Raw genomic sequence first — 24,426 nt, forward strand, 5'->3', positions numbered from 1 at the left:
ATGAAGAAAGTTATAGAATTTATGTCTTGGTTTCTGGCCAATGGCTGTGAGGGTCTCTGGCAGTACAGATCTGCATCCTCTGAGTGCCTCATTGCCATGCCTTGAAAAATTGAGACAATCAAGGACTTTCTGCTCACAGCCAGGCAAAAGGATGCCAAATCTGTCAAGATAAGAAAAAAGATAATGTGAAATTTAAAGTTTGATGCAGCAGATAACTTTACACCTTGGTCATCACAGACAAAGAGAAAGCAGAGAAACTGAAGCAGTCCTGGCCTCCAGAGTTGGCAGTAAAGAACCTGAAATAGTCAGACTGCTATGAAGTATATTAAAAATCTATAAAGTCTAAAAAAATTTATGAGAATACATCAAAAAAGTAAATGTATAAGTCATAGGCAACAAGAGGGAGCAGAGAAAGACAAAGGGATAGATACCTTATTTTTAAAACTAATAACAGAAAACTGTTCAAACCTGGAGAAAACAAATGTCCAGGTACAGAAAGGTTGAAGGTCTCTGTTCCAATTTAATCCAAAGACTAACCATGATATATTATAATCACACTGTCAAAGACTAAAGACAAAGGGGATCATGAAGGCAGAAAGAGAAAAGAAGCCAATATAAATAATATAAAGAATTATATTAATATAAAGAAGTTCCAATATGACTATCAGCAAAATTCTCAGAGGAAACAGTAAAGGCCAGAATACAGTAAGATGATATATATAAAATGCTGGGGTAGGGGGAAACTTCCAGCCAAGAATACTATATTCAGAAAAACTGTCCTGCAGAAATGAAAGAGTACAAATTTTCAAAAAAGAAAAGAAAAAAGTTGAAAGAATTCATCACCACTAGACCTATCTTTCAAGAAATGCTAAAGATAGCTCTTCAAACTGAAGGAAAGGATGCTTATGGATGACACAAAAACATTTGAAAGTATAAAAATCACTGGTAAAAATATACAATCAAATTCAGAATACTCTAATAATGTAATAATATATAAATCACCTATATCATTAGTATAAAAGTTAACACTATATAAATAATAACTATAATAATTTGTTAAGGGATATGTATCATAAAAAGTAGTAAATTCTAATATCAAAAATTCAAACAAGGGAGCAGGGATGAAGCATTTTTTTCTCTTTTGGAATCAAAGTTAGAATGTTATCATTTAATATAACCTGTTTTAATTAGATACAGTGAACCCTTGAGTTATGATCAGCCTCACATATGAACAACTCAGGTTATGACCAGACTTTTTATTTTTATTTTTTAATTTTTATTTTAATATAATATAAATAGGTATTATTAAAGAAAACATAAAAGCTGTTCTGTGAAAAAATAATTTTTATAACAAAAATGGTTAAGAGTATTTACACTTAAGAGTAAATACACTGTGTATCATGATCTAAAAATAATATATTTTCATTTGCTAATCTCTCAGCTCATTTCCTAATAATTCTATACCTTTTTTGCCTAAATCATTTTAAGTATTCACAAAGTATCTCACATTCTGCATAATTTTGAACAATTTCTTCCTATTTCACTATATTTATTATTCTTTTTAGTCTTTATTTTTACTTTCAGTTTCTCACACTAGGGAGACAATGCAATATTTACACCTGTGTGTTTGATTTATTTCACTTAAAAGTATATTTTCAAGGTGCGACCATTTACCTAGAAATGTCTCAAGCTTATCATTCTGTATGGCTGAATTGTATTCCATTTTATAGAAAAACTACATCTTTTCTATCCATTCATCAGTTGATGGGCATCTGGGTTTTTTCCAAGCTTTAGCTATTACAACTGTGCCACTATAAACATGGGAACGCATATATCGCTTTGGTAGGATGCTCTTAATTCTTTTGGAAAGATCCCCAGCAGAGGAATAGCTGGGGCAAATGGGACCTCTAGTCCTAGTTTTTTGAGGAGTCTCCACACTGATTTCCACAGCAGTTTCACCAGTCTATGTTCACACCAACAGTGCAGAAGGGCTCCTTTTTCCCCACAGCCATGCCAGCATTTGTTGATTTCTTGATATTAACCATTCTTTATGGAGTAAGATGGAATCTTAGTGTTGTTTTAATTTGCATCTCTTGAACGATCAGTGACGTTGGACATTTTTTCATATATTTATTTGCTACTTCTACTTCATCCGAGAAACGTGATTTCATATCAGATGCCCATTTTTAAATTGATGACCAGCATTTTAGTTTTAACTTATGAACAAAGTTTTAAGTTATGGCCCAAATGCCAGCCACTTGTGCTTCCAGATGTCCTCAGATACAGATTTAACCCTTAAAGAGTTCTGAAAGGAACACTACAACATCCTTTCCTGTGTGGGGTTGAGAAATCTTGGGCCATGTCTCTCTAAGGACACTGAGATCTGTCTGTATACAGGAGAGAGACTTTGAAGAGGAGAGGAGCTTGCACCTTCACCTGAACAACTTGAGTTACAACCAGCCCTCAGGAATGAATTGAGTTCATAAGTCAAGGGTCCATTGTACTTTGAAGTCTCATTCTAACTGCAAAGCAAAAACCTATAGTAGATATAGTAAAAATAAAAAGCAAGGAATCAAAACTAGAGAAAATCACTTAACCACAAAAGAAGTAAAAGGAAAAAAGGACCAATACAAAAATAAAATAAAAGTAGTAAATCTTTATCTATCAGTAATTAGCTTGCATGCAAATGGATAAAATATAAACCAAAGTTCATGATTAGATTTGAATGCCATAAGAATCTATAGACAACATCTTCTATGTCTATAATTCTCTAATGCTTGAATATCAAAAACAAGACTAAACAGTTTAGTGTTAAGAATAAATAGAAACTGGTTGACAGAAATGCATAATCAAGAGTACCCTATGTCTGAATTAAGCATAAGAATGCTTAATATTCAGCTTAACTTGGGCATCTAAAATATAAGTGAATTTCACAAGACAAAAAAATCTATAAACAGCTTTACATTACCTAAATATATGGATTATAGACATAAAGTTAAGACACTGAGATGAATGACCATCTATGACACTGTCCTGGGAGACCTAGAGCACCATATACTTAAAGCTGCAATGACTTTCTAGTGCCATCATTTCAAGTTTTGAATGGAGACACATCAACAAATAAGAATGAAAGTTGATTCCGCATTGTTGGCAGATGTGAGAAAATATCATCGCTTATTACATAATAGTTTAAATAGCTTTCTCTAGAATTAAATATATGTGATGTTCCTAATATGTGTATATTTAACCAAAATCTTTGAATTATTGTTTGATTTTGTTTAGTCTTTTCTGGTAATGGCTATTCCCACCAAGCAATTTATAATAAACAACTAACATCAAGAAAGGGGGGGGGAGCAATTGAGTTTCAATTTGGAATAAGCTACTGTCAAAAACAACAACAAAAATTTCCAAAGTCTACAACATAATCAGTATAATATAATATAATATAGGAAATATATATAATATATAATATATTATATAAATATATAATATAGGAAATGAACGCTCAGGATTGTTTATATAATTTGTTTTCTATTTGTGGATGCTCAATCAAAATCATGTATATTCATTGATTTTTCAAGTCTGATTAGCCTTAAAAACCTAACAAATCTTTATGCTCATCCCCAGCCCCAAATGTCATGCAAAATTAAAATTACAGTTATGATAGCCAATTACTGGTGGCAGAGTGCTAGGATTTTCAATTCAAAATGGTGTCAGGGCACAATTATAAACTAGTTGGTTTTTTTAATATAAGCAGATCATTATGGGTTTTAAAATAAATTGGTATATTAGGCCAAAGTTACCAATTAAGAGAACATTAATCAACTGTGTTCAGTTACCTGTTTGTTTGTTTTTTTGGTACCGGGGATAGAACTCAGGTCCTTGTCCTTGTGAGGCAGGCGGTGGAACCACTGAGCTAAATCCCCAGCCCAAGTTACCTGTTTTTTTATTCACCAAAAAAATACTATATAGTATGAGCATACTAACCAAAGAAAATAGAGCCAAGAATAGAATGTGTCACTAATATCTTAGGTGAGAACATATACCAAAATTCAAAAATCCCAGAGTTTGCTTTTGTCAGACCAGGATAAAGTGGTCTATCTTTAAATGAATAAGCTAGAAAAATTACACAGTCAGAAGGAAATCAAACTTGCGATGGATATCCAGGCTGGCCTGAGATGAAAGGTACATGGTAGTGGGGTGATTGCCATCACTGTGGGCTCTGACACTGTTCTGGTGCTACAGAATTGCTATTTTTAAATCAACACTGGATAATACTAGGGTTGAATTATCCCTTAAAGGCTGACTTGGCCATTACCCTATTAGATAAAAATTACTTTAAATTTTTCCTGATGAAACATCCCACATGACCTGCCAGAGAAGAAGCAATTTAATTCTTGACAAACAAAATTTATATAAATACGTTTTGAAAATTCACAAGGAAAAGATCCCTTTAGAAATACCCATACATACTTTTCTCTAACATTTTTTGGAGAATTTTTTCCTTCCCATTTATTCATTTGTTTTCTATTGAATAGACTCTTCCATGCTTGTGCTTGTATGGCTGACACTCCCTGTTGCTTGGGTGTTTGAAGCTGTGACTGATTTCTATAACCTAATGATGCTTTGCAAAGACGTACAGTGCCCTCTCCTGAAGTTAGTCGTTTCCAAGCACCCTTCATGCCCTGAGCCTGGTGCACCCATGCTGTGTCCAGGTGGCCCTGCAGCATGTTCGCCAATGCGCCACTTCCTGTCACCTCTGACCTCTCCTGTCCTGCAGTCTCTTCTTCAGCCAAGGTTTCTACAGAGTTGGACTCTGCTCATCCTTCTTGCTTTCTTTCCCAACACAAACCTCACATATGTGAAAGATAGCCTACTGGAATAACAGCCTATCCTAGCATTTCATAAAGTCATTCTGAGCACATGTGACATAAAGACATCCACCCAGTCACCTGCCTGTATGAGATCAAGGAAAAGAGTTTAAAATCAGAGACACAGAGATCACTGCAAAACATAGACTAATATTTTAATTGGTCTTTTTCCTAATTTATCTTATCTCCATTTTCAGCACTTCTGCTGTCTCTACCATTCCTTGTCCACCTAATAATCATTGCATATTGTATCTAATTAGTATCATTCACAAGGGGAATATTTTTCTACACATTATACATTTTTTTCTTGAAGAGACAACTCTTTGAGACAGCAGTAACTCAGAAAGAGACTAGAAAGCTAGTGATAGGTCACAAGTCAAGATCTGCCTTTTTTGTAACTTTGTTAAGTTTAATGGAGAGGAAACTAAACAGTACTACTCTCTAATAAACTATTATATTTAATAAATATATATCTAATATATCTATATATCTAATAAACTATTTACTCTCTAATAAACTATTATATTGTAATTAGTTATTAGAACAGTGACTATGGGCAAGTTACATAAATTGTCTAAGCATCAATTTCTCAAGGAAAAATTTTAAACTATTTGATGTCTAAGGCTCCCTTCATGTTTAAATCAATGAGTCTATTCTGGGTTTTTTCTACTAATTTTTAAATGCTGCCCTAGCAAATAAAGTCAGTGAAGAAAAATAAAAATTTTACTCAAATAACTTTTCAAATGAGGCTATTTAAAATCAACTATGAAGACTTTAATATTTGTAGTTAACAATCACTGTTTTCTTAGTCTTTCTGCCCATTCTATAAGAATTTAATTAAAGATAATATACAAAAATCTATTTCATATGCATTCTACAAGAATAACAGCTAAGATTTATTTTTAAAATGTGTATAATGTCAATATATTCTTAAATACCCAAACAGTATTTAAGAGGTTAAAATGTCTGGTAGATAGATCTTCAAATTTCTGTAATACCTAATTATGTAGAGATCTAGATTTTATCTTTAGCATAAAAATAATTATGGGTATTTGAATGGTTTGATCAATATACATAGTAATTAAGTGGATATATTTTAACTCCATAGGAAGTTGGAGGTGTGTTATCTTATGAATACTTTTAACTGATATACTTAATCTAAAATATTTGCTCACTCATGAAGACTATCAGTTTTTCATAAATATATAAATGCTATTTGTTAAAACAGAAGGACTTATACAGGACTTATACATCCTGTGCACACTTACTTTTTCTTCTACTTAACTCTAGAAACATTTAAATCTGTATGTATGTAGCTGCAGGAGGCTGTATTTGAGGCTGAGCCATGAAATGCCTACGTACTCTCGTAATATTGTTTTTATTTATTGGGTCACCACTTTACAACTCTAGGGCCTTTACCTACATCTTTTTCTTTTCAGCATATATACACATGCTTTGGTCAGCTTTTTTCAGGGGGTGGAAAAAAAATACTCATTCAAAATAAGAGTATTATGTTTGAAAAGGCATAAATTTTGTATTAATGGAAATTTCCAAGACATTTTCATGTTCTGCTCGTAGGAAAACATAAGGGAAGAAGCAGTTACTTTAAATCCCAATTTCTAGGACTGAACATAATACAAGAACACAATCTACATCATGTACATCATACATGATCCCAGCCCTCTTTTGCTCAGCCTGGGTAATATGCCTAAATCCTGCTGTTTAACAAATTACAAAGCAATCCGTCTTTGAATACCTTCTACAATGCTAGAAATTCTGAGAGCCCATTCAATTTAGAAAAACATGCTCAATAATGTAGACAAGTTACTTGTAACTAATAATGTAGTTCTTACTCACTTGCCTGTTACTTTTTGTGGATACTCTCTCTCCTTAAAACAGAAGTTTATGTGGCCAGGGATTTAGCTCAGTGGTTCTGCTGCCTGCCTCACAAGCACAAGGTCCCAAGTTTGATCCGCGGTACCAAAAAAAAAAGAAAAGAAAGAAGAAAAAAAAACCCAGAACTTTATGTAATCATTCACAAACACATTCACAAACCCTGACAAGTTGTAAAAATATGAGAATCAATTAAGGCTAAAGAAATATGTTCAATAGACTATTGGATATTGTACTAATCAGATCTTTTAGCAACACACCTGTCAATCATTGTATAAAGACACTGAATTGATGTCATACTGTCAATATTCTACTATGAGCTATCTATACCCAGTCTCATATCCTGCCTAATAAGGCCTAAATTAAATCGTATAGACAATGAAACTGAGAACACTTTGTTAATTTAAGAAAACACTTCAGGATACTGCCATTTGCTAAGTATTTAATATGAATCAAGTACTGTGCTAAGTACTTTACAAAGAGCAGTCCATCTAATCCTCACAGTAAACCTATGAGGTAGGTACTATATCTACCATTTTACAGACGAGGAAACTGAAACTTTGAGAGCTTAAATAACTTGCTCATAACTACAAGTGTGGTTGGATTCCAATCTAATTCATTTGACTCATGATTCATTCTATACTACACCCAAGCTGCAGTTGTATATCTCGGTTACTTTTGCTATTTTACCATAAAAGATTGCCACCCCATTTTAATCATTTGAATAAATTCAACCCTCAGTTCAACCACAAATGATAGCATGCATTTTTAAAATGGAACTGTAGATGTATTGAGAGTATTTAGCTTAATTTCCAAGTTCTCAAAGGAGAATTCAAAGTCCTCAATGTGTTTCAACCCAGCTACCCAATGCAAATTTTGTCGCTAGGAGAAAAGATTATTTTTAAAGCAGTTGTTTTCAATCAGTATAGTGCATTAGAAGCTCCTGAGCTCCTGAGATATTTGTTTAAAATGCAGGTGCTCTGGCCCACCTCAGTGATCCTGATTCAATAGTTCTGAGATAATGTCTCAGGTATCTGCATATTAATAACTCCTGCTAATTCTAATGCAAAGTCCTGAAGAATCACCCTTTGAAAACATCAACTTAAAGATAACCGAGGAAAATAACAAAGGACAACAGTGGTTTTCAAAACCGACAGGAAAAGGTTTCAAAACTTTGTCCCTAGTTCCAAAATGTATATATTTAGATACCAGAATGATGTCACTTAAAATCTTTGAAAATCTCTTTAGGAATAGAAAAAGCTTAATTTAATAAAAAAAATGACACAATCCACACGTCATTAACTCTAAAGCAAGTATTACGAAGATGGCCAAGAGCTAAAGTGGCCCATTTTCATTATTCTCTGAATGTGGAAAAGATTTTACCAAGAGCAGAGAAAAAAAAGACATTATCTTTTGTATTCATTGAAATAGAATCTCTAGTTGATTCTCCGATCATTTTGAGTAGACAGTAAGAATTACACATGATTATACCACTTAGGAAAGCCATAGAAAGAAATAAATGGATTTATTTTTACTCAGGATGGCTGATTTGTTGTGATCAGAAACCGAAGAATTTTAAAATACCAAGCCGTGCAAACCTGCCTAAGGGGTTTGTGAGACAATGGGCAGAATGCCAGATGTCACAACTAAAAATGAGGCTATCACTACAGCAGTTTTGCAGGCTGCATGGCAAATATTAATCCATTTTTGAAAGCTCTCCACTTCACATATATTTTAAATGCCTACTAAAAATGTGCCACATCCGTACCACATATCCCCATGAAAATATTAATACTCTTGGAAGAATGAATGAGTGGATACCAATAGACACCTGCTATTAATCATTATTGCTTCAAAGAAGAGTTTATTCTTTTGTAAGAGTATTTCAGTAACCACTATGCTTCAATTAAATATGTATGTTTGAAACACTAGAAATAGGCAGTTTTCCATGGGAATATACTTTAGAAATTTTTTAAATAATAATTACAAACTTTTCTAAGGAAGTTCATTTCCTAGCTTACTAGCAAAATCCACATCAACTTTTTACCATTGTGATAAAAACTGTATGTAATAAGAAAATATATGATACAGACTTCATAATTCGTATAGGTGCTATCCACTGAAAATAGCCAGTAATATCAGTAAAATACCCAGTAACACAGGTTGTCAATACTTACATGAATGGACTTGTTCATAGGATATGAGAACAGAAAGATGGAAGGTATTTCTTTAGTCACCAACTGACCACACATGTGGTATGCAATTTATATTAAATACAAAGGACAAAGAGCAGAGGAAAAAATCAAGATAAGTAAACCAATTCAAGCTGATGCAAAAGTGTTAAAAAGATGGCCATTTATGCCTAATACATAAAGATTAATAATTCACTCAATTTAATCACAGTAATTTGGTCCAGTTAATAAGAAAAATAATGTATCTATCCTAACTAGGTATGAATGGGCAATTCTGAATGCATTGCTTTAGATTTCTCTGTCATTCTCCCTTTAACTTGTCTCACTATCCCTGGTTTCTTCTGCTCTTTGGAAAAGAAATGGATACTGAGAAACTCCACAGATGTGTTCCCCAGCACCACTCCATTCTGGGAAAGGAAAGACCAGAAACTGTTGCCGTGTCAGTATGTACCTTGTTTCTGACTAACCCAGAAGCTACCAAAAAGATACCATTGGAGAGAGGATATGTTTCCACGTATTTGGATGCAGTCCACTCTAATGCATTACCCTCTGTTCGTGTGTATATTGAAGATCGTACAAATACATAAGCTGTTCACATAGCCCATATAACTCAGTGATAAACACCTGGTATATACCTGGGCTATGTAACTGGGTATTAACTTGAATTGCGGGGGGCCAGCAGAGATGAACATGATCTGGAATATCATTGACATGGTTGTTAAAATGGAGATACTGCTTTTTTATTAGGAAGAAAAAACTGAAGACAGTGGAAAAGCTGTTAGAAAAAAATTACAGGGAGAAACTCAAATAGTGTGTCAGGTTTAACCTGTGTACACAATTGATAAGCACTGATAAAGACAGACTGTCATGACAGCATATAAAACAGAGACTGTAGGATGATTCAGTATCCAAGTGTGAACCCATTTAAATGCATAAAGATCAACACCAATCAAAAGCTAATGACACATAACCCACCCTTCATTCTCATGTCTCCTCTTAAAGGTCGACACACTTCAGAATTCATACATTTCTAACTGCTTGATTATTGGAATAGGAATTGATCTATTTGGCTTATTTTATGTTAAAGAAAACTTGTTTTACCTTACATCAATAAAATGTAATACTTAACCAGAATTCCACTGCAACATTTCAAAAACCTAGTTGATATATTTTCATTCTTATTAATCATTCAAATGCTGAAACATCTGGACCATAAATATAATCTCACTAGTGACATATCTGTGCAGAAAGTTGTTTTGTTATAAATATATTTGGTCATTAGATGGATTAGCTTGTCTGCCTAAAATTAGCTCCCTGATTTTCATTATGAATAAAGCTAAACAGATGCATCTCATGAGATTCATAGAACATGAAAACTGTTCACCACACAGTTTTATTTTATATCCTTTATAAGGCTAGGATGACTTTAAAGGACCTAATATATATCAGGCATTGAACACATTTGTGACATAAAGGAGAGGGAGGAAAGAAGAAAGAAAAAAGAGGTAAAAAAGATAGGTTATAGAAGAGACATGAACCAACCATCTTTAGAATTCAGGAATTCCTCTGAATGATTTAGTTGTAGGTCAATGAAATAGCTCCATACTTAAGGCAGACTAATAGTAGTCTAAATCTATTTGATTCATAAGGATCAGTCCTCTCATAGCCTATGTGGAGTATACACTTTACTCAAGGAATTTAATGAAAGGGGAATAAGAATACAGGAAGAATATTGAGAAAAATCAACTTAAGTTATACCTGTATCAAAAATAACATTAAATCTGAAGTGTCATAGCGTACTCAATTAAGTGTTCAAATTTTCCTCATTTTCTCACTTAACCCTTAATAAATTTAGAGAACCTTGTCTTTAAGGTTCACAGGACAGCCACTGACTTTTCCTTGTACAGTGCTGGGTATCTAACCCAGGACCTCACCTAAGTAGGCAATTGTTCTACCAATGAGCTACATGCCACACCCTACTATATTTAATATCATATGGCTGCAAAATTCTCAAAAATAATCCATATTAATTGCTTAATGCTTCAATATGAAGTTGTCTACAATTTCTAAACCAAATGTTCTAATAGTTTAGAAACTGAGGTATGTAGTATGCTATTTTATAGAGTCCAAAGTATATGATAACAGATTTCTAGATGAGACTAAGGACTCTTTATAATAATGGCCAGTTATCATCTGGGACTACCCTCAATGCAGGAACACTGGTTTATGTGGTTTCTGCCCTAAATTGATGCTTTCTATTTCACTTAAATGCAAGTTTAGAACATATTTGATTTAGAACACATTTGATAATTCTGCATCATACTGTACAGAAAGCACATATTAATTTAAATATCAAATACTTTAGTATTAGGCTAAATACTACTCTAGTCTTTCTTCACTCTTAGTACATCATAATCACCTTAATTTTTTTTTTTTTTTTGTACTTGGGATCAAACTTCGGACCTTGCACTTGCGAGGCAGGCAGCAGAACCACTGAGTTAAATCCTCAGCCCAAAATATTTTAATAAAGATGCCAGGGCTCCATCCAACAGAGCAAGTTGGTTGAGGGCAGTAAGAAATTGTTTTTTCATAATTAAAAACTTATCAACTAAGAAAATCCCAGGCCCTGATGGCTTCACTGCTGAATTCTACAAGACATTTAGAGAGGAACTGCTGCCACTACATTTAAACTCTTCAATGAAATTGAAAGGGAAGCAATACTCCCAAATTCATTCATCACCTTGATCCCCAAAGCAGAGAAAGACCCAACCAAAAAGGAGAACCATAGGCCAATCTCACTAATGAACATAGACGCAAAAATCCTTAATAAGATACTGGCAAATAGAATGCAGAAGATCATGAGGAAGATCATCCACCCTGATCAAGTGGGATTCATCCCAGGGATGCAGGGATGGTTTAACATCCACAAATCAATCAATGTAACACACTATATCAATAGAGCCAAGGACAAAAACCATATGATTATCTCCACAGATGCAGAAAAAGCATTTGACAAAATCCAATATGCATTTATGATAAAAACCTACAAAAAATTGGAATAGAGGGTCTCTACCTCAAACTGATAAAAGCCATCTATGAAAAACCAACAGCCAATATCATACTAAATGGTCAAAAACTGAAATCCTTTCACACTAAAATCAGGAACAAGACAAGGATGTCCACTATCACCACACTAAAATCAGGAACAAGACAAGGATGTCCACTATCACCACTCTTGTTCAATATAGTTTTGGAAACATTAGCCACGGCAATTAAATAAGAGAAAGAAATAAAAGGAATAAAGATAGGAAATGAAGAAGTCAAATTGTCATTATTTGCAGATGACATGATACTCTATTTAGAAGACCTCAAGAACTCCACCAAAAGTCTCCTAGACTTAATAACCAAATTCAGTCAAGTAGCTGGTTACAAGGTCAACACACAAAAATCAATAGCTTTCCTCTACACAAATGACAGACTCTCTGAGAGAGAAATAGGGCAAATACTTCCTTTCACAATAGCATCCAAAAGACTGAAATACCTAGGAATCAACCTAACGAAAGAAATCAAAGACCTCTTCTCTGAAAACTATGGCACTCTGAAAAGAGAGATTGAAGATGATATCAGCAAATGGACAGACATCCCCTGCTCCTGGGTAGGAAGGATTAACAGAGTGAAAATGGCCATACTTTCAAAACTGCTACATAGATTTAATGCAATTCCAATTGAGATCCCAGCAGCATACTTCATGGACCTTGAGAAAACAATCCAAAAATTCATTTGGAACAAGAAGAGACCCAGAATAGCAAAAGCAATTCTAGGTAACAGAGACATGGCAGGGGGTATCACAATCCCCAACCTGCAACTCTACTACAAAGCTACTGTGATAAAAACAGCATGCTACTGGCAAAGAAACAGACCTGAGGACCAGTGGAACAGAGTAGAAGATGCAGAAACAATGCCAGATACACTCAGCCATCTCATCTTCGATAAAGGAGCCAAACACCCTCACTGGAGGAAAGATAGCCTCTTTAAGAAATGGTGCTGGAAAAATTGGGCTTCAACTTGCCAAAGATTAAAACTAGACCTATATCTCTCGCCATGCACTAAACTAAAATCAAAATGGATTAAAGATCTAAATATTAAAATAGAAACTCTGAACCAGTTGGAACAGAGGTTAGGTAGAACTCTTGAAGACATTGGGGTAGGAAAAGATTTTATGAACAAAACCTCAGTTGCCCATGAACTAGCACAATCAACAAGTGGGATCTCTTCTTATTAAAAAGCTTCTGCACAGCAAGAGAAACCACCAGCAGTGTGAAGAGACAAACCACAATGTGGGAAAAAATCTTCACCTGCTTTTCCTCAGACAAAGGTCTACTATCTCGAATCTATAAAGAACTTAAAAAGAACAGACCTCTCAAATTTAAAGACCCAACCCAAAAATGGGCATCTGAAATGAACAGACATTTCTCAGACAAAGTAGAAATAGCAAATAAATACATGAAAAGAATGTTCAACATAACTGGTCATTCAAGAGATGCAAATGAAAACAAAGCTGAGATTCCACCTCACTCCAGAAAGAAGGGCTGCTATCAAGAAATCAACCAATAACAAATGCTGGTGGGGCTGTGGGGAAAGAGGAACCCTTCTCCACTGCTGGTGGGAGTGTAGACTGGTGCAACCACTGTGGAAATCTGGAGATACCTCAAAGAACTAGGACTGGAAGTCCCATTTGGCCTTGCTATTCCACTGCTGGGGATCTTCCCCAAAGAATTAAAAGAATCATACCACAGTGATATATGTGTGCCCATGTTCATAGCAGCGCAGTTTGTGATAGCTAAAACTTGGAAACAGCCCAAATGCCCATCAACTGGAGACTGGATAAAGAAAATGTGTTTTTTTTATAAAATAGAGTACTACTCAGCCATGAAAAATGAGAAATTAGAGACGTTTATAGCTAAGTGGATGCACATTGAGGCAATACTCTTAAGTGAAATAAATAGGACACACATGTATAAATATGGAATAGTTTCTCTGGTGTGAGAAACTGAAAGTGTAAATAAGGACTAAAATGTATAAGAGGTAATGTGAAATAGGAAGAAAAGGGGCAAAGGGGAAGGAAGTGGGATGGATAGGGGAAAGGATAGAAGGGAATGGGATTAATATGAGAAAATGGAAAAATAGGAACAAAATCTTTGTAAATAGGGAGGAATGGAGAGGTTGAAGGAAGGGCTGGGCAAGGGTGAAAAATAAACAAGAGAGATTATGTAAAGGTGCAAATTTCCAATGATGAATGTCATTATATTGTATACCTAAAATGTACCAATGATTAGAATGAATAATCGATAATGCAAAATAGGAAGAAAAGGGCCAAAGGGGTAGGGGTAGTGGGAGGGGCAGAGGAAAGGAAAGAAGGGAAAGGAAAAATGCTGAGAAATGGAAATAAAGTCTTTGTAAATAGGGAAGGGTGGAGGGGGTGAAGGAAGGGCTAGGAATGGGGGGAAAATAAGAACCAAGATGCATTATGTAAAGGTACAATTCCCAGTGAGAAATGTAATTGTGTTGCATACCTAAAATGTACCAATAAGAGAATTTAACAAAAAAAAAAAGAAATTGTTTTTTAATTTCCCCAGGTGATAACAATCCAATACAAAAATTGAGTTAAATTAAGTCATTACATTCTTTTTCTAATTGAGAATATGTAGAAGTTTCATAAATTATAGAACCAGACTAAGGGATCATAATCATAGTTTAAATGGAGAAAATTGTGACTCAGTTGCTTTGTATGGTTTAGATGAAAGATATCTTCAGACAATGTATAAACATATTTATTGAGTATTTATCTAGTGCTAAGCACCATCATGTAGGTACTGGGAATAATGCGCCCTATGGAACTTATATTCTGGTAGAGAGAGATAAATAATCATTTTTAAAGGATAATTTTGGATCCTCATAAGTGCTGTGAAGACAAAATAATGCAAAGGATGAATACAGAGGGTAGATTTAGCACTAATGAACAGAGGGGTCTCTTTAAAGGGTAACATATGAAAACTTGAAGAAAAAGTATGTCAAGCAACTAGAAAGTGTGTGTTCGGGTCTTAATATGGGAGAAAACCCATGTGCAAGAAATGCCCAGAAGGCTGAATGGCTGGAGAAAGGAACCACTAAGAGAGGAAGAGATGAGGTCTAAGGGGCAGGCATGAGCCAGCTCAGATAGGAACCCAGAGGGCATGGAAGAGGGGCTGCTCAAACTCCAGTTACACTGAGGAGCCAGCCATCTAGCCATGAGAAGTTTTTAAAGGAAAGGATGGCAAGGAGATGTGCCCACATTCTGAAATGTTACTCTGGTTTCTGTGTGGCAGGTGGCGTAGGAAAGTATCAGTCAGTGCTTATTAGAGAAACAGATTTAATGCAAGATATGCAAATATATAAGAATTTGCAAGATTGGCTCACAACAGCTGCCCACAGAGTCAGGTGTGGAAGAGTATAGTATAAAGGATTTGTCTGCTCATGGAGATTCCAAGGATCTAGTTGAAGGCCTAGAGCTTGGCCTAGAGCTCTATGTAGGTGTTCTGTACCAGTGTGTATCAGGAGGCTGAAGGGTCTGCAAAGGAAGGCCAAAGAATCTTCACTGGAAGCCAGGAAACAATGTCCAAGGTGAAGGGGAAGAAGCAAACCTTCCCTCATTTCCCTTTTATACCATTCCAGTGACAATCCTCCTAGGGTGGATCTTCCACACCCAGAACTATACTGAGCCAATTTAATTGGGCATTTTGTACTCAAGTTTACATAGTTAACTATCACGGAAAAGGAGGCAAAACTGGCAGCAGCAAGGTGATGGCTTGGTAATGGAAGGTTCTTAGTGATCCTCTAATTACAAGTAACGACTTTTAATCATTCTTTTAGATTAAAAAACTCTACACTGTGGGTCTTCACGTTAGGGGTAGGAAAATATGATTCACATTAAAAGGAACCATACTGATATATTTTTCTAAGCATGTGTGATGCTCTAATCCAAATAGTTCCCAATCTAGGAAGAGCTTATATGATGTTGTCTAGTATCAACTGTAAATTCTACATTGTGTAAAATTGAAATCCTTGATGTTTTTCTCAGAAAGTTTTGATGAATTGTTTTATTATGAATAGAGGTACATTCATATTACAAACATCAGATTCAAAATTACTAGTTAAAAGCTGAAAGTTAACCTGAGTTAAATTTCTAAAGGGGAAACATTTTTCATGTTAACAATTACATAGCATTTGTCATTTATTACACTAAAGAAAGGGTTGTCATAATGCAAGTTTCATCTGAGCCACAAACAAGAAAATGCTGGGGCAGGAGGGCCCTTGCTACAACACAGGCCAAGATCCTCTGAACCAACAGGGAAATTTGTTGAAATCCCATTGAATGAATTTCATACTGTAGGTAGACAGAATACTAAGGACTGTGCTCTGAGTTGACACCACTTGCTACCTTGTATTTAATAACTGATTGGGCTTTTAAACAGGTACTGGCTTAAAATACCTTTTCCTTATTATGTTCTATCCTTAACTTTTTTTGGCTTCATATCACAGACTACTGGACATTGATTATTCTCATGACAAGGAACAGATATTACATGTGATACATGAGTCTCAATGCCTATTATGGCATGAAATATGTAACAGGACAACAATAAATAGCAGTTGAACGAAACACACGTTTAATAGAGTATGATCCCACTACTCTAGAAGTCAGTAATAAAAGATTTTAAAATGTGATTGAACTGGGGTCATAGTTCAGTAGTAGAGCACTTTCCTAGCATGTGTGAGGTTCCTGGGTTCAATACCTAGCACTGCCAAAAAGAATATATAGATTAAGTTAATGTTGCCTTGTACAAATTGACACATAATTTCTGCCAACCATAAACATGTATCAAAACATTTGTAAACAGAATTTATGGAGGAGGAATGTTTTGGAATACTTAAATTGCTATTGGAAAAAACATATATAATATATGGAATGGGCATGTATTACAGGGTACATTTTAAGTGTGAGAAAGGAGAGAACTTGATATTTTGAACCCAAAATTTTACCATTCAACAGAAATTCTGTTAATATTTTTCAGAGCTCTCATATCTGCTTCCCCTCCAAATTTCTAATCTAAATCACTGTTCAGTTCTATATGACCACACAAATAGCCAATCATTTCAGTGTCTTCTGCATTTCTGCCTGCCTAATTAGTCAATTCTGACATTAGTACGTAGTCCAGAATTGCTGTGCATGGTTGGTCTCCTTTGAAGTCCAACAATTATAGAACTATATTATTTCAAAGACATTTGTTCTTGAAGGAGGGCAGGGATGAGAGAGAATATTTGTCTTTTTCTTGCTCTTTAAGTTTTAAAGAGAATTTGATATTGTTGTTCTTAAATGCAGATGATTGTATGACATTGTAAAAAGTTGTTATTGGTAATTGGAGTTTTTCTTTTTGCCTTTTAACATTTTGTCTTTAGTAGATAATCTCAAAGAAAATATAAAAAATAAAATATCAGACATAATATTCCTTTATTTAGATGTTACATTTAATTTTCTTTATAAGTCTAACTGTTTAAATACATTGCCAAAAATGAAAAATAAAACTTTCATTGGCTTCAGTTGATAGTAGAAACAGTCTACATTGTTATATCTTTCTGATATTTCATAACAAATAAGGAAAGAAAGACTACATCTTATCAAGTACAACTCATGATAACTGATAAGATTTAGGATTTTCACATACAAATGAAGAAAGAAATTAAAATTCTCCCATAGAAGATACTTCAGGGTAAGAAAGTGTCCCTCACACTCAGAGGCACTTCAGAATCATCTGGTAATCTTGCCAAAATACATATTGCTGGCCCCTCCCGAAAGTCTAGGAAGATAGCCAAGAACCTGTAGTCTAAAGGTCCCCAAGTGATGCCGACTTTGCTGATATAAAAACCACACTATTGAGACTCACTGGAATAAAGGGTGCTTATCTTTCCCTTGATTTGCTTCAGAAATTTTTTAAACTAATCAGTGACATCCACAAGAATGTTGTTGTTCAAAAGAAGCTTTCATAGATCTTTAACCACCTTCAATGCAAGTCTGCTGAACAAACCAAACTCATCAGTAAAAGCAAAAAATTTGTCTGACCATCTTTCTCCCTAAAGCCAAGATGAGTAGAATATACTTAATCCTACATCTTTCCAGATCTCTACTTTTTCTTTAAGAATACACCAATTGTGCTGTCTCCATCAAATGTAAACTTTCCTCTCTACTCTGAATCTTCTATGCCTATTTTTTGTTTACAAACATGTTATGACATCACAGAGGAGATAGGTACAGACATCTAAGGCAAGTCACTGAGCTGAGCCACAATTTTTCCATATAAACAAAGATAAGAATACCTACTTTTCCTGATTATACTAGATGGTTGGATTAGATGATATCTGCGTAGCATCAGCCACAATGTCTAACACACAGGAAGTATCTCCTGCTGCTGGCAAAAGGAACTTCTTTCCCACCTTCCTAGAATTTCCAGTTTTTACGTTATTAAATTAATAATCTCCATGTCACCTGCACTTCATAATATCTCCTGCCAACCCAGAATGTCCTGGGTAGAAACTAAGCCAATAAAAGATGTTAGACAGAGTTTTTTGGGTTTCAGAGGGTAGAGAAATACAAACAGGATAAATGGATAGTTGCTTATAAGGAGATAAAAGGTCTAGAAATCAGAGCTATGGAACATGGTGGCTGTCCTGATCACCACTGGTGAAACAGCTAAAGTTACAAGTAACCACACTCCTGACAGAACTTAACAGAAGATACTATGTAACATATGTTAGTTGTAGATCAAGGGCATTGCTGAGAGGCAAATCTGACTTTGTTCACCTTTGAACTCATTGTTGTCTGTATCACTGCCATATTTTTATGGGTCTCTGTAGGGAATTTAGTTTATATGGTCCATGCATGAACTGAAAAAAACCAAAGCAAAAAAAAAAATCCTATTTTTATTTAACCCTTCAAACAGTATCACAGTAAGCTATCGATTCCAGTCATTAGTCCTAGCAAGTTTGAAAGTCCAGTCAACCATCTCCATCCCCAGATTTCACCTGCCCACATTCAATCCATCGTGGATTGAAAATTTTGGAGAAAGGACTGTGTCTGTAGTGAGGATATGCAAACATTTTTTATTCCTTGTCATTATTCCCTACACAATAGAACAACTATTTATAGAATATTTACATTGCACTTAGTATTATAAGTAATTTAAAGATAATTTCAAGTGTATGGAAAGATTTCCTAGGTTATATCCAAGTACTACACAATTTTATACAAGGGATTTGAGCATCTTTAAGTTTTGGCATCTGTGAAAGTCCTGGAACCAATACCCCACAGGTACCAAAGAATGTCCCACCTGTCAGAGACATATTGTCATCTGTGGGCTAGCTCTAGCTAACAGTGAGGCTTGGAATAAACGTCCTCAATTTCTTGGGTCTGTGACCACATATGCAAGATGGATACAATGCTGCCTGGCTAACCTACCTTTCATTATTATTATAGTATACACCAAAATTCTTTGAAAAGTAAAATGTTAAACAAGATTCAATGTAACACAGTATTGGTGACAAAACTGAATAATGATAACTAGAATCAAGTCAGCTTTCATGTATGCCAGATAACATAATATCCTCATGATGCTTTCACTTAGGCATCATGAAGTCAGGAACGTAAGTCCCTTGGTGACACAGCCTTTGACAAAACTCGATCTTGCCCTTCTTCCACTACTGGAATAAACATCCTTTCCTAGTGCTTTTGTTAGCTAGCAGATTTCTGTAGAAAGAATTCTACTTTTCACTTTATTTAACTTTGCAATAGGATATTATCACATGAAAGAAAGATTAAAAATAATAAAATCTCAAACTTCTTAGGAAGAGAGTAGGAGGACATCCTGTTCTTCCTTTGTACTGAGTGTGTGGGCCTACTGCTGGTCGTCAAATGCTTCCTGCAGCACTTGCAAAACCACAGTGCCCGTCACCGATTTTCTGGTGCTGGATTTTATGCTCCAGTTTAAGTCAGTCTACATCCCACCTATCACAAGCTCAGATAACAGATATCAAGCTCAGATATCGTCTCTGACGATAATTTTCTATCAACTTACATGCAAACTCCCAAGGAATATCAACTCCCCTCTAGACCGAAGTTCGGGATGATCCCTGGAGCCGCCATATCCCACTTGGCCAGTAGGTGCTGCCATGGAAACATGTCAGATTTTCAACTCAACACAACTACAAAGTATCAAGCTTTGGGAGAAAAAGAAAAATCTGGGTTTCAAATTTGATAAAAAATTTTTGTTCCAGTAGTTATCTAAAGTTGATCGATTCTGAAGGCTCTGATTTCTGTCCTTTAAACTAACTTAATACAAGATAGCCTGAAAGAAACATTCTCACAGGTGTTTCCTCTGTACTACAAATCTACAGCCCCGTGAGTTCAATCACATCAGTGCCATAGGTATAAAAATACTAGCAACAAAAGATGAAAAGAAATTAAGCTCAGTAAAGCCCCTGACTCCCCAAGAGCTGTTTTGATGTAGAGATCTCTGTGAAAGCTCATTAAATCCTCAGTGTGTGAGGCAGGGCTTAGGCAGAATCAAAATGAAGATAATAAGACACCATAGCCATCCATACTGACGTTGTATTTCTAAAGCATTCAGTAATCAAAATTCTCCATGGAAATTCCACACAACTCCCCAACACATTAAGAGCCTGAATTAGCTCTTCAGATAAAACCACCACCTAGATTAGCATTTATATGCTTTTGAGATACTGTTATTTTTGCCATACTGCTGACCACAAATAATCCTATCAAAAAAGCAATCCAGAGCAAGTTACTCCACATGATGAGGTGCCAGCTGAGTCATCTTCATGAAGAAAAGGTAGTCCCGGGCCGGTGATTTACCTCAGTGGTTTCACCATCTGCTGCTCAAGCGCAAGAACCCGAGTTCGATCCCCGGTACCAAAAAAAAGAAAAAGAAAAAGAAAAAATAGTCCCCACATACCATAGATTTCCAGTACATCTGAGAAAATGACAATGAAGTCATTAAATGACAGTGGGTTTTGAGAAAAGCCAGCCTTATTAGCTTGGGCTTCCCAGTGCTTTTATCTTCTGGAAAATATCATAAGAAAATTTATGCTTCAAATAGAGCCTGCATAGGGATAAAACCTTGGGCAGTATTAGTCAGCATTCTCCAGAATAACAGAACCAATAGTGTGTATGTGGTGGTGGGTGGGTGTGCATGTACTGTGGAGAGAGAAAAAAGTAAAAGTAGGAAATACACCTAAAAGAACTGGCTCACCAAGTTGAGGTTGGCAAGTTCCGAGTTTGCAGAGTAGGCCAGTAGGCTGGAGACCCAGGCTTCCAAGAGTCAATGCTCAGTCTGAGGCCCGTGTTCCAGACTCCTTCTTCCTTACAGGAGGTGGGGCTCAATGCTCTTAAGGCTTTACACTGATTGCACAAGGCTCGCCTAATAGCCTCAGGTTAATTTAATAACCTTATTAAAGACCTTGACTCTAAACAGTCCCATTCAGGGGTACTAGGGGTGATTTCAAAATATGAAGGTGAGCCCATAAGATCTCTAAATGGGTTTTATAGAGATTAGAAAGAAAAGAGAGAAATGAGGTCATTTGGTGAAGACACTTATTTCTTGGGGCAGTGATTCTCAAAGTGCGGTGCCAGGTTCAGACCCGCCAATACCACCTGGGAAATGTTAGCAGCATGCATTTTCAGAACTCGCCGTAGATCTTCTGGGACCACCTGTGAGTGGGGCTGAGCAATCTGTTTTCAATGAGCCTGGGGGTTGGGGGCAGGCCCCAGTGGAGGCTAAAGTCTGCAACAACTGCTTTAGAAGTTGTTTGATTGTGAGAATGATGCCACCTTAGACAGTTTCCAACCAACAACAATGTAAATATTGTTTAAACTGTGGTTTTTTCATTAAATATATTAAGTATACTGAGTCATATTTTATAAATGGGTTTCGAATATATTTTATTCTAATAAATTAGAAATTAAGCCAGAGCTCCAAGGATAAGCATCATAACAACACTACAAAAGAACTTGGCCTCTAAAAACAGTTTTCATAGGATATAGACAAGAATATGAGTACCCAATGAAGCTAATTCAGAGCAATCTAATTGTTGTCTGTCTTGTTCGAGACCTCAGTTACCTTATGCAATTCCCAAGAATGGCACACTAAATTATAATGGTTGAACTTAGTAAATTTTATTCTACTTTTCTTAAAAATGAAATGCTAAACAGAGAAGTACTGAGTGGCCACTTTTGAACAAGAAACAAATTTATTCTATGTCCCCAAAAACACCATAGCCCAAAACATTAGCCTTTATAAAATCCACTGGACAATAAACAAGCCTCTCCCCATCCCCTTTAGGAATCTACACTGTAGGATCAGACACAAATGTTCCAATTCACTTGAGTCATTACCAAACCTTGGTAGATGCTCAGATATGCAAACAAGCACACACATGAGCAACTTAACTAGAGAAATCAGTTTCATTTGAGAGATACATACTACCTAGTGGTCAGGTACATGTCACTAAAGATAGTTTATGTCCAGGAAACTTGCATCACTTGCCTAGCACAATTCTTAGCACATAAGATGTCAGATGACATTACATAATGCAATTGGAGATAATACTCATAATTATTTATATAAATTATATGTCAAGAGTTTGCCAAGTCTTCAGGATGAAAGATTATTATTTGTGGAACCTACTTTTTATATTACTTATTTTTTTAAAAAGGGATTAACAAGGAGCCCTTCCCATTGGACTGGGAAATGTACCTTCCTTGTGACACTCTGTCACAAAATGACAACTGTGAAATTAATATATTTGGGCAGGCCCTATGTGAGTGAAGCTCCAGGGCTATTTTGCAGTTGCATTATTTAACTATGTCCAGATGGAATAGAGATCATTCTATTACTGGCAAATTATAGCACCAGGGCATCACTTAAGAAGTTGATGTTTGTTGCCACATGAAAAAGACCAGTCCCATTTTTGAAAGCTAGTCTCTATCATTTTTAAATAAAGGAAATGTTTGTCAACAGTTTTCTAAGGAATTGGAGATACCTGATATGAATTTTCTTTGACTTCTTCCTAATCAAATGAAATTTGCAGAGGCTCCACATACTCTTGTGCAGAGCTGGCACTTTTTAAAATCATAGGGTTTCACAAAACAAGAAGTATTTTTAAGCATAAGAATTTTCAATTTCTAATATTCCAAATAGGCTAGAATGCATATTCCCTAGCATTCTTAGTTTTTTTAACAGCCATCTTCTTAATCAAAGACTCATAATTTAAATGTTGATTAACTTAACTGGCATATAAACTCCTACTCTGGGCCCATCTGTGGGGAATACAAAAATTGATTCATGAAATAAACATTTTTGATGTAATGCTATATCTCAGCCATTATGCAGGAGTTTGACAAATTCCTAAACACAAGTGCTCAGAGATGCCTGTCCTCAAGACCTCACAGTCAGGGTAGAATGTATATACTTATTAAAGAATGCACTAAGCTGCAAGTAAATAGGCAACTTATGGGATAGTATTTCCACACAAGAAGGCAGAGGGCATCACCTGCTCTGTGATGCCATCAGAAACCCACGCTTTTTCATTCTTTCCAGCTCCTTCATCCTCGCATACTAGTGTGGCAAACCTATGGCACACGTGTCTTAAGCAGGCTGTTTGTATCATTGAATGCTCTAAAGGGTTCACCATCATTGTCATATACTATCCTGTGCTTGAGTGATTGTCTTCTCATGGTACATACAACTGAAGGCCACAGCTGTTTCAGACAAGTCTTCCTTTTCATCAGGGAAGCAAGATATTTCCAACAAATTCCACTCAGACTTTCCTTAGCTATTATTAGGTGGACAGTCAGAGGGCCACCTTTATCTGAAAGGCTAAATGAGGAATAGAAAGTAAATCATCATGGCTGGCTCTTAAGTAAAATAGAGCATAGTTAATAAGTGGCTTAGAACAATTCATGTGGAACTGAAAGAGGGGTGAACGAAAGCCTACAGGACTTGGGACATGATTAATATAATTCTGGAATGAGATGAAGGTCTAGATGAAAGGGCCTGCCAGGATGGCTTAGTTTGTAAGAGTCTCCATGAAAGGAAAATGTCATGTACAGGTGGCAGACACTACCTGAATACGAGTCCTATGTTCTGCATTATGATGAGTAGGGTGCCCACAGCTGCATGTGAAGAGCTGTCTTGAAGGGTCTTGAAAGAGGTATTTGGGGCAAGATTTTGTTTGTATAGGTTCTTAGCCCTTCAAAATGGCTAAAAACTAAGACTGGAATTAAAAACTACAATTGTGACATCAGCATCTGTCTACAGAACACAGTATCAGTTTACATATATTTCTCCAAGGTTATCTCACAT

General features: G+C 35.6%; 1 protein-coding gene and 1 pseudogene across 16 annotated transcripts in view; both read left to right on the forward strand.

The window, feature by feature from the left end:
- Window positions 1–24,426, forward strand: part of Syt1 (synaptotagmin 1) — a 531,406-nt gene that overhangs the window by 471,283 nt on the left and 35,697 nt on the right. The window lies entirely within an intron of this gene.
- LOC147823676 (large ribosomal subunit protein eL38 pseudogene) overlaps window positions 1–24,426 on the forward strand; it is a 36,948-nt pseudogene continuing 12,522 nt past the window's right edge. The window contains exon 1 of the transcript XR_015443483.1: window positions 1–24,426. This exon is cut by the window's right edge and continues 12,522 nt beyond it. The product of XR_015443483.1 is annotated as a large ribosomal subunit protein eL38 pseudogene (transcript).

The sequence above is a fragment of the Heterocephalus glaber genome, unplaced genomic scaffold (assembly GCF_053883595.1).
Source record: "Heterocephalus glaber isolate CG9 unplaced genomic scaffold, H.glaber_assembly_v1.0 deba00001571, whole genome shotgun sequence".
Classification (NCBI taxonomy): Eukaryota; Metazoa; Chordata; class Mammalia; order Rodentia; family Bathyergidae; genus Heterocephalus; species Heterocephalus glaber.